Source organism: Jatropha curcas, chromosome 5 (assembly GCF_041381405.1).
Source record: "Jatropha curcas cultivar XTBG-Jc1 chromosome 5, XTBG_Jcur_1.0, whole genome shotgun sequence".
Lineage (NCBI taxonomy): Eukaryota > Viridiplantae > Streptophyta > Magnoliopsida > Malpighiales > Euphorbiaceae > Jatropha > Jatropha curcas.
The window spans coordinates 7,267,505-7,281,033 of record NC_143155.1 but is presented as its reverse complement, the minus strand read 5'-3'; the positions used below and the strand labels follow the sequence as shown (position 1 = coordinate 7,281,033).

The window sequence follows — 13,529 nt, the reverse complement described above, 5'->3', positions numbered from 1 at the left end:
TCTTACCATATTATCCACCTTGGCATTAAGTGCTGTAATGGCATCTATTTCATAGACTCTTGTGGTTCTTTTCCTTTCGAAATTGTTTTGGTAATGGTTGTTGCTTGCCATCTCTTCTATTAACTCGTAGGCTTCATAAAATCCCTTCTTTTCAAAGGATCCACCTGCAGCTGCATCTAAAGTGATTTTGATGTTAGGAGACAATGCATTATAGAAAGTTTGTACCTGTAGCCACTTAGGCAAACTGTGATGTGGGCACTTTTTCAACAGGTCCTTGAATCTTTCCCAAGCTTCGTACAAGCTCTCTTGATCATGATGAGCAAATGTCATTATCTCATTGCGCAGCTTGGTGGTTTTTGAGGATGGAAAGAATTTGCTAGAAACTTTTGAGCTAATTCGTCCCATGTTGTGAAACTTCCAGCGGGACATGATTGTAACTAGGATCTCGCTTTATCCCTAAGAGTGAAAGGGAAAAGTCTCAGTTTGATTGCGTCTTCAAAAACACCATTCTATTTGAAAGTATCACAAATTTCCAGAAAATTTGTGATATGGGCATTAGGATCTTCACTAGGCAAACCCTCATATTGGATCGAGGTGGAGAGCATTTGGATAATTGCGGCTTTAATCTCAAAATTATTAGCTTCCACCCTAGGTCTTGTAATACTTGAGGTTGTCCCATTCAGATTAGGTGTTGTGTAATCTCGCAAGGTACGGACCGGATGTTGAAGTGGAGGTCCGATTACATTTTCATTTAAGTTTTCATTTTCGTTTGCCATGTCTGCTTGTTGTTCGGGTTTTATTTCTTATGTTCTTCGTGCAGCGTTGTGCCTATGACAAGTTCTTTCGATTTCTGGATCAAAGACTAGAGGTTCAGTCCTTCTCGATCTTCTTTGCATAAAACACCTGAAATAATTCTTAAAAGAAAGTTAAATAAAAATAAAAGAATGTCTATATTAATAATAGGGTAATTCGTATTGATATTGATAACGCCAATCCCCGGCAACGACACCAAAAACTTAACAGTGAATTTCGCAAGTGTACGAAATCGCACCAAGTAATATAGAGTAAGAGAGTATCGTATCCACAGGGATTGTATATCAAGTACCAAAATTATGTTAACCTATTATTATTTAAACGATAATAAGAGAGAATTGCTGTAAGGAAAATAAACTTGAAAGTAAAAATAGAAAGAAATCTAGCACAAAATTTAGGTGAAAAGAAATCAGGGATTTAAATTACTAGGGAATTTGATTTCACTTAATTCTATTCAACTTATTCTATTAGTTCATTAATCAATTTTAATTGTTCAAGTAGGAGAAATAACCCTAGAGTTACTAATAAGCTCTCTCGATGTATTGTTAGCTATTCTAATGTAGTCTAATTACCTATCTTCCACTAGAGAAATCAAACATAAATTAGATCTTTGAGTTTTGTGGTTATTTTGTGAGTTCATAACCTAAGATCATTAACTTATGAAAACCTTCCTTGAGTCAAACCATATAGCTTCCGCTTCAAGTTATTATTCTCAAGTAATTTATTATCTTTTTCATATCAAAAACCTTTCTCCCGATAGCGATTATTGAAATAATTCAATCCAGGGGAAAAATTCTGCCTGGAAGCTTTAAGCACAATAATAAATTATAACAAGAACAATGAAAAACAAATCTAATATTATAAATTGGAATTGAATTAAGTTACATCAAACCCCTAGTATAAGAGTTTAGCTGGACATAGTAATTAAATAAAACTCAGTCATACTTGAATCAATCATCATGCTTAGTGATAACAATGAAAAGAAAAACAAGATGAAGAGTTTAGAGATAAAACTAGATCACAGCTATATGGATGGCTTCCTTAAATCTTGGCACAAATCTTGGATGCTTGAAGTCTTTTAAGAGAGAGAGAGTTATGCAGAAAATAGCCCAAAAATGAGATATCCAACAATGAAAAGTTCCCCTCTTTATATAAAGCTCCTGAAGGCAAATTTGACTCCGTTTAGGAAATAGAATCCTTATTTAGTGCAAAATCCTCTATAGGAGATCATGACTGTTTAGGCCTTAGATTTCTTTTTAATTGGGACTCCTTTCTCTTCCAAAATAGGTCTAGGTCTTATTTAGTACGTTTAGGAAACTCTCCGAGGCGGGCTCATGTGAGGAAAAGATTTATTTGCGTCTTTAGTTCATGCTAGTTCTGCCTTCGAAGCACGGGCATGCCATTATGCACGGCTGGGGCGTGCTTAAGTCTGGAAGTTTGGTTGATGGAGCACGGGGTGTGCTAGGCAAGCACACCCTGATGAATCTTTGTGGCACGGGCATGCCATATAGCACAGGCTGGGCGTGCTTGTCCCTGTCCTCCCCAGCTAGAGTTTGCAATGGGCGTGCTAGGCTGGCACGCCCTGAATTTCTTCTGAGCACGGCCGTGCCTTTTAGCATGCTCAGGGCGTGCTCACTCCTGACTCTCCCTTGATTTCCTTAGTTTTTAGCACGATTGTGTTGGCTCAAGGGTCAATTTTTTAATCTCGGATTTTGATGATTAATACAAAATGAATAAATTTAAAATTATGTTATTTGTGCTAATTTTATTTTTATGCAGAATTTCTTTGGAGAAAGAACCATACAAGGCAAATCCTACTTTGAATATGAAGAGTTTGAAGACCTAGTAGCTAGGTATTTAGGAATACTTTGTAGGATAGAGAGAAATTCCATATATGAGCACAAAAATCCTTTTATCTCTCAAAAATATTTTTCAGAAAATTAGTTTTCTTCAAAATAATCTATTTTCGAAAATATTCCTTCAAATCGAAAGGATTTATTCTCCTAAAACTAAAGAAATTTCTTCTCTAATGTTTTTGGTAACAAAATCATTCACCTTTTCGGAAATATATTTTGCAAGATCTAGAGTATTTTAAAGTTATTCTCTTACCTTAAAAATGAAGGAAAATCTCTTTTGGTTTTGGTAAGTGCATCTTTCCGCAAATAATTTTTTCTCCAAAAATTAATGCTGTCAAAAAACTTTTCTAAAGGAAAGTGAAAATCTGATTTTATTCTCTTACCAAAAAGGATAAAATAATTTTTGGTAACAAAGATTTTCAGATCTTCTAAACAAGGAAAGAAGATATTCTGATCTCTTTCCAAAAAGCGACAGCTCCTTCGTTTTCTATATAAAGGAACGTTTACGCCTTAATCATTTGGTGAAGTAAGAGTTTTTATTTTTAGAGCACTCTCTCTCATTGAACGAATCCTTTTCTCCATTTTCTTTTCATCTCTACTCTTAACGTTTTCAATATTTTAAAGTGAAAAGAATTTTTACAATTACTTTTGAAAAACAGTTCTGTGTTCTAATCGATCTTCTAATCTGATAAAAATGTTTTTCCTGTGCTTACATAGGCGTTTCTTTCTGTCTATTTAGAATCTGTATTCTATAGTAGACAGGCTCTTTATTTTGTTAAACTTTTGAGTGTAATGGCTTAGGTTAGAAGCTATTGAGATAGAGGTTATCAAGCGACCTTCTCCTTATGTGGGATAGTAATGTCTTGAATCGAGTTTTCTGTACTCTACCAAAAACAGAAAGGGTTGAGGTTAACTAGAACCTTTGGAAAATCTAGTGGGACAAAAGGGTAGATCTAGGTTTTTTATCTATTGCCTTGTACTGTTGGTTTGTCTCTTACCCTTTAAAAGAGATAACTTAGTGGAGGATCTCAAGATGCGTCTTAGGGAGTGGATGTAGGCGAGTTAGTGCTGAACCACTATAACTCTTGGTGTTGATCTCTTTATTTTTTTTGAAGTTTGGTTGATATTGTCTCTTTTACATTCTTGTTTAATTTCTTAGAAACGCTGAAATTGTTAATAATTCAGATGTTCTAAAATGGCAATAAGTCTCATCTATTCTAAACGTTAGAACTCTGGTATTCTAATATGGTGAATATACAATGTTCTAACTGTTGTCCTATTTCCAGTATAGTTCGCTGTTTGGGTTTCTATTTTGTTTTTTAAACTTTATGAGGAAGTTCTAAATTTGATAACTTTCCTTCATAAAGGAGCTCTGATATTGTACAAGTCAGTGTGAAGCTGTTCTAATCAATTAACTGCACTTTGCACAGACTTTCTATATCTGAAATCAGAACATTGTGAGGAGATTCTAATCCATATTCTACTCTCACAAAGTTCTGCATGTTTTTTCGCTGCACTTAGAATTCTAATTCTTGTTTAGAATTTCTAAAATTTATTTCAGTTTTTAGAAAACCCAATTCACCCCCCCCCTCTTGGGTTGTGCTATACACATTCGGGACCCACAATCTAGTATCAGAGCCTTGGCTCTTGACTTACCTAAGCTTAACTGCTTAAGAGATAAGATCCCATGGCAACCCCACTTCCTCTTTCTACTTTAGAAGGTCAATCTGTCTCTAGACCTCCTTTGTTCAATGGCTGCAATTACTCTTACTGGAAAACTAGAATGGAGAATTTTATGAAATCAGTTGATATAAATTGTTGGAGAAATGTTATAACTGGTCCTCGCATTCCCATGAAAACTGTAGGAGATGAGCTAGTTAGAAAAACTGAAGAAGAATATACCGATGGTGACTGGAATGATATTGCTGTAAATGCAAAAGCTATTAATATTCTTCATTGTGCTTTAGATGCGACTGAGTACAACAAAGTATCTGGATGTAAATCTGCGACAGAGGTATGGGAAAAACTTAAAGTAACCTATGAGGGTACAGACAGGGTAAAAGAATCCAGAATAAATATCCTTTGGAGAGAATATGAAATGTTTAGTATGAAAGAAGGAGAAACTATTGTAGAACTAAACTCTAGATTTACCAATATAGTTAATCCTTTGAGAACTCTCGGAAAGGAAATTTCAGAAGATGAGCTTGTTAAGAAAATCCTTAGAATTCTACCTAGAAAATGGGATTCTATAGGGACTGTTATGAATTACAAAGAGACTCCCGTCACTTATGATTATCTTATAGGAGCTCTTGTTTCAGAAGAAATGAAATCTTCCTTGACAACGGAAGATAAGAAAAAGAAAGGACTGGCTTTGAGGGTAGATTCTAGTGAAGAAAGTTCTTCTGATCTTGATAGTGATGATTTAGCACTTGTTGCTAAAAGATTTAAAAAGTTCTATCGAAAGGGTGGAAGGCCACAGAAAAAGTTTAATAAAAAGAATTTTCCATCTAAAAATAGTAACTTGCCTAAGAAAGAACCTTCTGAAGTGGTTTGTTATGAATGCAACAAACCTGGACACATCAAGCCTGATTGTCCTAAACTGAAAAAGAAGTCAACGAAAGAGAAGCTGAAGCAGACTTTCGTAGCTGCCTGGAGTGATTCAGATGATTCTAATCCTGAAAGCCACGATGATCAAGAAGAAATTGCTAATATCTGTCTGATGGCTACTATTGACTCTGAATCAAAAGAAATCAGCACTCTGGCTTCAACACAGAAAGCTGGAATCAACGAAACAAATGCAACGATCCATGAGAATGATGAAAGCACTGTAAGTATTTCTGAACCTGAATCAGAAAATGATCTTCTAAATACTTACAACAATCTTTGCAATGAGTTTGAAAAACTTGTTAGAAAGCATAAAATTCTAAAGAGAGATTTCAGAAAATTAAAATCTGAAAGTAATCATTTAAAAGATGCTTTTTATCAAGAAGTTACATGCTGTGAACCCCTCCCCAAACATCATGGCATATGAATGCATGTGACTAAGGGCAGAAATGCACGTGAGTGTGTGAGTTGCCACCTTGTTTAATTATTTTAGGGTAAACTAGGAAAAACCCTAAGTGACTCCAATTTTAATTAACCTAAATGCTAGATTAATTAACCCAATGTTAAGGCATGGTCTACGAACCCGAGGTGGATCCCGAGACTATGTCATGATGATGAACTAACCAAAACAATGAATGCTTTGCAGGGTGAATGAAATAATTGAACCAATGAAAGTGTTTATGTGATTTTGACTTGCCGCTCGGGGTTAAATCCCTAACGTGCCTACGTACTTCCGTTTGAATGGAAGATCAAAGTCAACGTAGTTCGATAGGCCTCTTTTAGAGGGCTTTGAATGGGTATGCTTTATGCATGAGTGTGTGTATGCTTTGTGCATGAGTGTGTGTATGCTTTGTACATTTTGTTTAGGCATTTTGCCTGAAAATTGATTGATTTTTAGGCATTTGATGCCAAAAATGTTGATTTTAAGGCTTTTAGCCAAAAAGATTGATTTAGCCAATTGTTGCCTAAAATTGATGTGATTTAGGCGATTGTCGCCAAAATGCTTGATTTTAAGGCTTTTAGCCAAAATGAATGGATTTAGGCAATTTTTGCCAAAAGTTGATGATTGGGCGATTGTCGCCAAAATGATTGTTTGAAGGCTTTTAGCCAAAAGATTGATTAATTCTAAGGCATTTTGCCAAAGCTTCTGATTTAAGCGATTTGCCGCTAAAAAGTGGTTAATCTCTTTTATAGGCAATTTGTTTGCCAAAAATTGATTGAACCGTGGGCAATTTGTTGCCAAAATGTGGTTGATTTAATTGTAGGCAATTTGTTGCCAAAACGTGATTGATTAAGGCTTTTTAGCCACAATTATTGATTAATTGGACTTAAGCCGAATTTGTTCGAAATAAAGGCAATTTCACCATAGTTATTGATTAACTAGGCTTTTTTAGCCAATATTGTCGAATTTAAGCTTAACACCACGATTATTGATTAACCGGGCATTTAGCCTAAATTTATTTAATTAAGGCAGTTTATTTGTCTAATAATGATTAATTCCGGCGGCCTGTCCGGCGGCCGCTGTCGTCGGCGGCTGCCGCCGCCGGCGATAGCGGCTACCGCCACCGTGAAGGGGGGCTGCCGCCGCCGCTGCGGCTGGCGCACTTTCTAGTTTTACGTTTCGGAGGCTTTTTCGGGAGTTCCAGACCTCCAAAAACTATTCTGGGACCAGTTCCGCGATCCTCACGACGTCCCAGACGTTTTAAGTACCATATTGGCATACCTCTGGTAAATTTCCAAAATGGCCTCTGGTCCGGCCGAACTGTTTGCAGTCCGGGAAAACCGGCTCTTTGAGCCTCAAAATTTGAGTATTCACACATGTAAAGATCTTATTATAGAAATCAAAAATCTTAAAAGTTGTAATAATCAATTTTCTGAAAATCTGACACTTCTTGAAGAAAAATGCAAAAATCTGAATTCTGTAAATGAATCCTTGAAAACTGAGATTAGCATTCTAAAATCAATTTCAGAATCATTTTCTAAAGAGAAAACAAATTCTAATAGCATTTCTAAATTGAATCGTGTTTCTAATCAGAAAAATGCTGTTTCTAATGTTGTGACTTTAGAACATCAATGGTTCAACAAAAAGAAGAATCATGGTGCACCTGTTACCACTAACCCTCCAGGACCCAATATGAGTTGGGTACCTAAATCTGCTTGATCTTTTCAGGTGTGCCTAAGGAGCTAGCTGAAAACAGAGATGCGGTACATGGACAGCGCTTGCTCTAGGCATATGACTGGTGACAAAAAGAAGTTCACCAGATTAGAAAAGAAAAAGGGAGGTACGGTAAGCTTTGGAGACAAAGCAAAAGGTAAAATTGTTGGTGTTGGTGTGGTAGGTTCTAATCCCTCAATAGAAGATATATGTTTAGTAGAAGGATTACATTATAACTTGTTAAGTGTGAGTCAGATCTGTGATAAAAATAGAAGAGTGATCTTTGAACCTTCTCATTGTGAAGTTCAGAACATGCATGATAATACAACCTTATTCACTGGAAAAAGGTTTGGAAATATATACCTACTAGATCTCTCTGATATGCATAACCAGGATATATGTTTAGTTTCTATTGATAATTCTAGTTGGTTATGGCATAGAAGACTTGGTCATGCAAGCATGCACCTTATTTCTAAACTGTCTAAGAAAGATTTGGTTCGTGGTTTGCCAAAGTTGAAATTTGAAAAAGATCACATTTGTGATGCTTGTCAAATGGGCAAACAAACCAGAACTTCTTTTAAATCTAAGGGCATGGTTTCTACTTCTAGACCTTTAGAATTGCTACATCTTGATTTATTTGGTCCAATTACTCCTTCTAGTCTTGGAGGAAAATTCTATGCATTTGTTATTGTAGATGATTACTCAAGATTCACCTGGACACTCTTCCTTAGAAATAAGGATGAGTCATATGACATGTTTGTTCATCTGTGCAACAAAATACAAAATGAGAAAGGATACACCATCACGGCAATTAGAAGTGATCATGGAGGAGAATTTGAAAATCAGAAATTCAATGCTTTTCGCAACGAAACAGGAATCTTCCATAACTTGTCAGCACCTAGAACACCTCAACAAAATGGAGTGGTGGAACGCAAGAATAGAATACTTCAAGAGATGGCCAGAACCATGCTAAGTGATTCTAAACTACCAAAGTATTTCTGGGCAGAAGCAGTCAACACTGCCTGTTATATTCTAAACAGGGCTTTGGTAAGATTTGAACTTAAAAAGACTCCATATGAGTTATACAAAGGTAGAAAACCAAATATTGGTTATTTTCATATTTTCGGGTGCAAATACTTTATTCTAGATAACAAGAAAAATCATCTTGCTAAATTTGATGCAAAATCTTATGAAGGGATTTTTCTGGGATATTCTAATAATAGTAAAGCATATAGAGTATTTAATAGAAAGACTTTAGTTGTAGAAGAATCAATACATGTTGTGTTTGATGAAAATGACTCTACTTCTAGAATATTAGAAAGTGATGATGTTGTAGATTCTAACTTGAGAAGCAGAATGAGCAATCAGAACAACTAGAATAGCCAGGAAGCGATCAGAACATCAATAATCAGGCTGAACCAAAATTAGAACATGAAGATCAGAACATAGTTGAAAGCCAAATGCCAGAAGCAGAAAATGAAGATTCTCAATTACCAAAAGAATGGCGATTTCATAAGTATCATCCCCAGGAAGACATAATGGATAACCCCTCAGAAAGGATGATGACTAGAGCTCAACTTAGAAGATATTTTGGTAATGTTGCTTTCGTTTCTCAATTAGAACCTTAAAACTTAGAAGATGCTCAAAATGATGAAAGTTGGATTCTTGCCATGCAAGAAGAGCTAAATCCATTTGAGGTAAACCAAGTTTGGAAACTTGTTTCTAGACCTAAAATCCATTCTGTTATTGGAACAAAATGGGTGTTTAGAAATAAGCTTGATGAACAAGGTAATGTTGTGAGAAATAAAGCAAGATTAGTGGCTCAAGGGTATAACCAAGAAGAAGGCATCGATTTTGATGAGACCTTTGCTCCAGTTGCTAGACTTGAGGCCATTAGAATGCTTTGTGCATTTGCATGTTTTAAAAACTTCATGTTGTATCAAATGGATGTGAAAAGTGCTTTTCTAAACGGTTTTCTAAATGAAGAGGTGTATGTAGAACAACCTCCGGGCTTTGAAATTTTTGATAAACCTAATCATGTTTACAAACTTACTAAAGCTCTTTATGGTTTAAAGCAAGCTCCTAGAGCTTCGTATGAAATATTGAGTAAGTTTCTATTAGAAAATGGTTTTTCAAGAGAAAAGGTTGATACAACACTTTTTATTAAAAACAAAGCACATGATATTCTAGTTGTACAAATATATGTTGATGACATAATCTTTGGTTCTACTAACGACCTTCTCTGTAAGGAATTTTATAAGATTATGCAGGGTGAGTTCGAAATGAGTATGATGGGAGAATTAAATTTCTTCCTAGGGCTTCACATCAAACAATGTGAGAATGGAATTTTCATCAATCAAGCAAAATATACTAAAGAGTTGTTGAAAAGATTCAAAATGGAAAATGCCAAGGTATGTAGTACTCCAATGAGTCCATCGTCAAAATTAGAAAAGGATGAAAAAGGCAAAGACGTGGATATCAAGCTGTTTAGAAGTATGATTGGTTCTTTGCTATATCTAACGGCAAGCAGACCAGACATACACTTTAGTGTTTGTCTATGTGCTAGATTTCAATCATGTCCCAAAGAATCTCATTTAATTGCTGTGAAGAGAATATTAAGATATCTTTGTGGAACTTCTAATCTGGGTCTGTGGTATTCTAAAGATGATACATTTGATCTTGTTGGGTATAGTGATTCTGATTTTGCAGGAAGCAGAATAGATAGAAAAAGCACGTCTGGAACTTGTCAATTTCTGGGTAGCGCCCTTGTATCATGGTTTAGCAAGAAACAGACATCAGTTGCTCTTTCTACTGCAGAAGTAGAGTATGTTGCTGCTGGAAGTTGTGTTGCACAAGTTCTATGGATAAACAACAGTTGGCAGACTATGGACTGAAATTAGAAACAGTGCCTATCAAATGTGACAACATAAGCGCCATCAATCTATCCAAGAATCCAGTTCAGCATTCTAGAACCAAGCATATAGAACTCAGACATCACTTCATACGTGATCATGTACAAAAAGGTGATATCGTGATTGAGTTCATTCCCACAGAAAAACAATTGGCAGATATCTTTACAAAACCTTTGAATGAAAGTCAATTCTGCTCAATTAGAAGAGAACTTGGTATGTTAGTTCTAAACTCGTAACTTTAGAACTCTGTAAGTATGTTCTAAACTGCTTTCTAATTTTGAGAATAGAAGATTTGTTGTGTTCTAATTTTTATTCTGTGTGTAAACTGATTTTTGTCTAAAAACGCACATTGCTTCGATATGACTTTCTAAAGTCATTACCAGAATCTTGCTTTAGACTAAAACAGTTATTTTATTGTGTTTTTTTTTTATTATGTTTTTATTGTTTTTGTCTTTAGTGCTTTGGCGGTTTTAGGGTCTTATCTTTTGCATTTTATTTCCTTTATTTATTTTGTTTCTTGTGTCTTATTTGTCGTTTTAAATTCCATTTAAAAACTGTTCTTTATTTCTTTCTTCCGCCACTTAAGTGTCTCTATTTTGTGTTAACCGCTTAATATTCTCTTTATCTTCTCTTTGAAAACTGAAACCCTAAGTTGCTTTTGAGTTTCTGCAACAATGGCCGAATCCAGTTCAAACTCCTCATCTGACTCTCTTACCGAGCAAGAGCTTCAACTTCTAAAGAAACTTTCAAAGAAGTATGAACAGAAAGAGATGAAGGAGAAAAAGGCCGAGGAGAAACCTAAGAAAAGAAAAATCGAAACGGGTACTTCACAGAAACAAGCAACGAAAGCTCACGACAAAGGTAAGTCGGTTCTCTCAACTTACCCTCTCATACGTTCTTATGTGTTAGACTGGAAGTTTTTCGGTGGCAATGAGTTTAATTTTAAGGAACTATTTGAGTTCCAAGGCTGGATGAACTTTCTATCCTTGAATGCACTACGTTATGAGAGTTTAGTGAAGGAATTTTATGGCTCATTGAAAGCTAGTGGAACAGAGGCGATCTCTGTGAAACTTCAGGGTGAGTTCAGAGAGTTATCATATGATGACTTTGGGAAAATTTTTTGGTATTCCAAATGCTGGGTCCAGGGTGACCAAAATCAAAGACGTGACTAAGGTTAGCGACTACAAAAAGGATGCGTTTGTGAGAAAAATTGTGAGGAAGTTGTCTGCAGATAAACAGGGCTCGATAGAATGCTCTAACCTAACAGAGAGCATGAAATGGCTGTACAAGATTATTGTTCATTATATCTATCCCAAGAGTGCCTCTTTGACATATGTGAATCAGGTAGAATTGTGTATAATGTGGCACATTGTTGAGAGAAAACCCCTCAACCTATGTCACATTATTTTTGATAAGCTGCAGAATAATCCCAAGAAGCTACCTTACGGGATGATTCTTACACCAGTTTTTGAGTTTTTGAATGTTAATTTGGGTAAGCATGTTGGTAGTTCTGTTTCTAAGTTGGACAGCGGGTCCTTGAAGATGAAAGATGAGGAAGAAGAGAAAGAAAAGGAAGTAAAGGAAGAAAAGAAGGAGAAAATGAAAGAAGAAAAGGAAAAAGAAGAAATTGAAAAACAAAAGACAGTAAAAAGTGAAGCTGAAAAGAAGAGGGAAAAAGGAAAAGGGAAGTTGGAAGAAATAGTAAAAGAAGAGAGGAAATCAGAAGAGCAAGAGAAGTCAGCAGAAAACGCTGAAGAAGGAACACAAGAAGAAGTATTAGAAGAGGAAAGAAAAGAAGAAAAAGAAAAAGAAAGTACTGTAGAAAAAGAAGAAACAGAAAGAGAGAGCACTGTAGAGAAAGAAGAATCAGAAAGGGAAACAGGAGAGAAAGAAGAGCCAGAGAAATCAAAAAAAGGGAAGAAAGTGGAAGAAGGTAGTGACGCTGAGACTGAGAAGCTAGAGATTAGCGATGAAGAAAAGACAACTGAAGACAAAACAGAACAAGAGTCTGAGTTGCAATCTGTACAAAGAAGCAGGGAAATCATGCTGGGCAGAATAGAAAAGGAACTCATAGAGGAGCACAACAAGGAAATTGATTAAGGAATACAGCAGTGTCAAACTATTATTGAACAAAATCAATCACTCATCAAAACTTTGGAGAAAATGAAGGATGTGAACACAAGAAAGCTAGCCACTCTCAGAGTGAAAGGGACAACCTACATCCCCTCCTCAGAAAAACCAAAGAATGTGAAGCACACTGCAGGAAAGCACAGGACTCATGGAAAGAAGCCTCCACTACACCCTTCTTCTAAAAGGCCAGAGAATCCTTCTGAGACTGCCCCAGCTCAGCCTTTGAGAAGTTCTAAGAGACTTAGAACTGGTCCTAAGCCTCTCTAATCTGTTTTCTATATGTTGTGAACAATTTATTTTTGTGTTTTTGCTTTATCTTCATAGTATTTGTCTTTGAACTGTTTATTTTCTTTATTTGTGCTGTGATCTTATCTAACCCTTTTTATATGATGACAAAAAGGGGGAGAACAGGTATTTTGGTAATATTTTGAAAACTATTGGTACGTACTTAGCAACCAAAGTACTGATATATAGTGGTTATCTGTGTGCTAATATTTTCTAGTTTGTATGTTTACAGATTATCATTTTCTATATGGTCTATGTTGTTGAGCTACATGATAAGCTATGTTTTTTTCTTTTATTCTTATTCTAACGACTGTTTTGCAGATTGAATATAAGATCTTTTGTTTTCTAAAAACATTAGCTTTTACTTTTTTTTTTCTCTGACCATATGTTCTGTTTATTAGAACTTAGAACATTTTTGTCAATTTCTGCTAGTTCTAATATACATATGCTCTGATTGTTAGAACTTAAAATATCTTGCCTATTTTTGCTAGTTCTAAAAATCAGTTTCTAAAAAGGCCTCCCTAGTTCTAATTTTTGTAAAATAGTTTTACTGTATCTATTCAGGGGGAGCAAAATACATGTTCTAATCCGCTCTTCTCTAAAAATCTTTTGGCATGATTAGAACTTATATGCATAAAATTCAGGGGGAGCACATATTTTATGCTTGCTAAATTTATTGGTTTTGTCATCATCAAAAAGGGGGAGATTATTGGCTCAAGGGTCAATTTTTTAATTTCGGATTTTGATGATTAATACAAAACGAATAAATTTAAA

The 13,529-nt window shown here is 35.4% G+C and overlaps 1 non-coding gene across 1 annotated transcript; it reads left to right on the top strand.

The window, feature by feature from the left end:
• Positions 1-241: 241 nt before the first annotated feature.
• Positions 242-348, top strand: LOC149496165 (small nucleolar RNA R71). The gene has a single exon (XR_016321082.1). It is a non-coding gene; the product is annotated as a small nucleolar RNA R71 (small nucleolar RNA).
• The last annotated feature ends 13,181 nt before the right edge of the window (positions 349-13,529 follow it).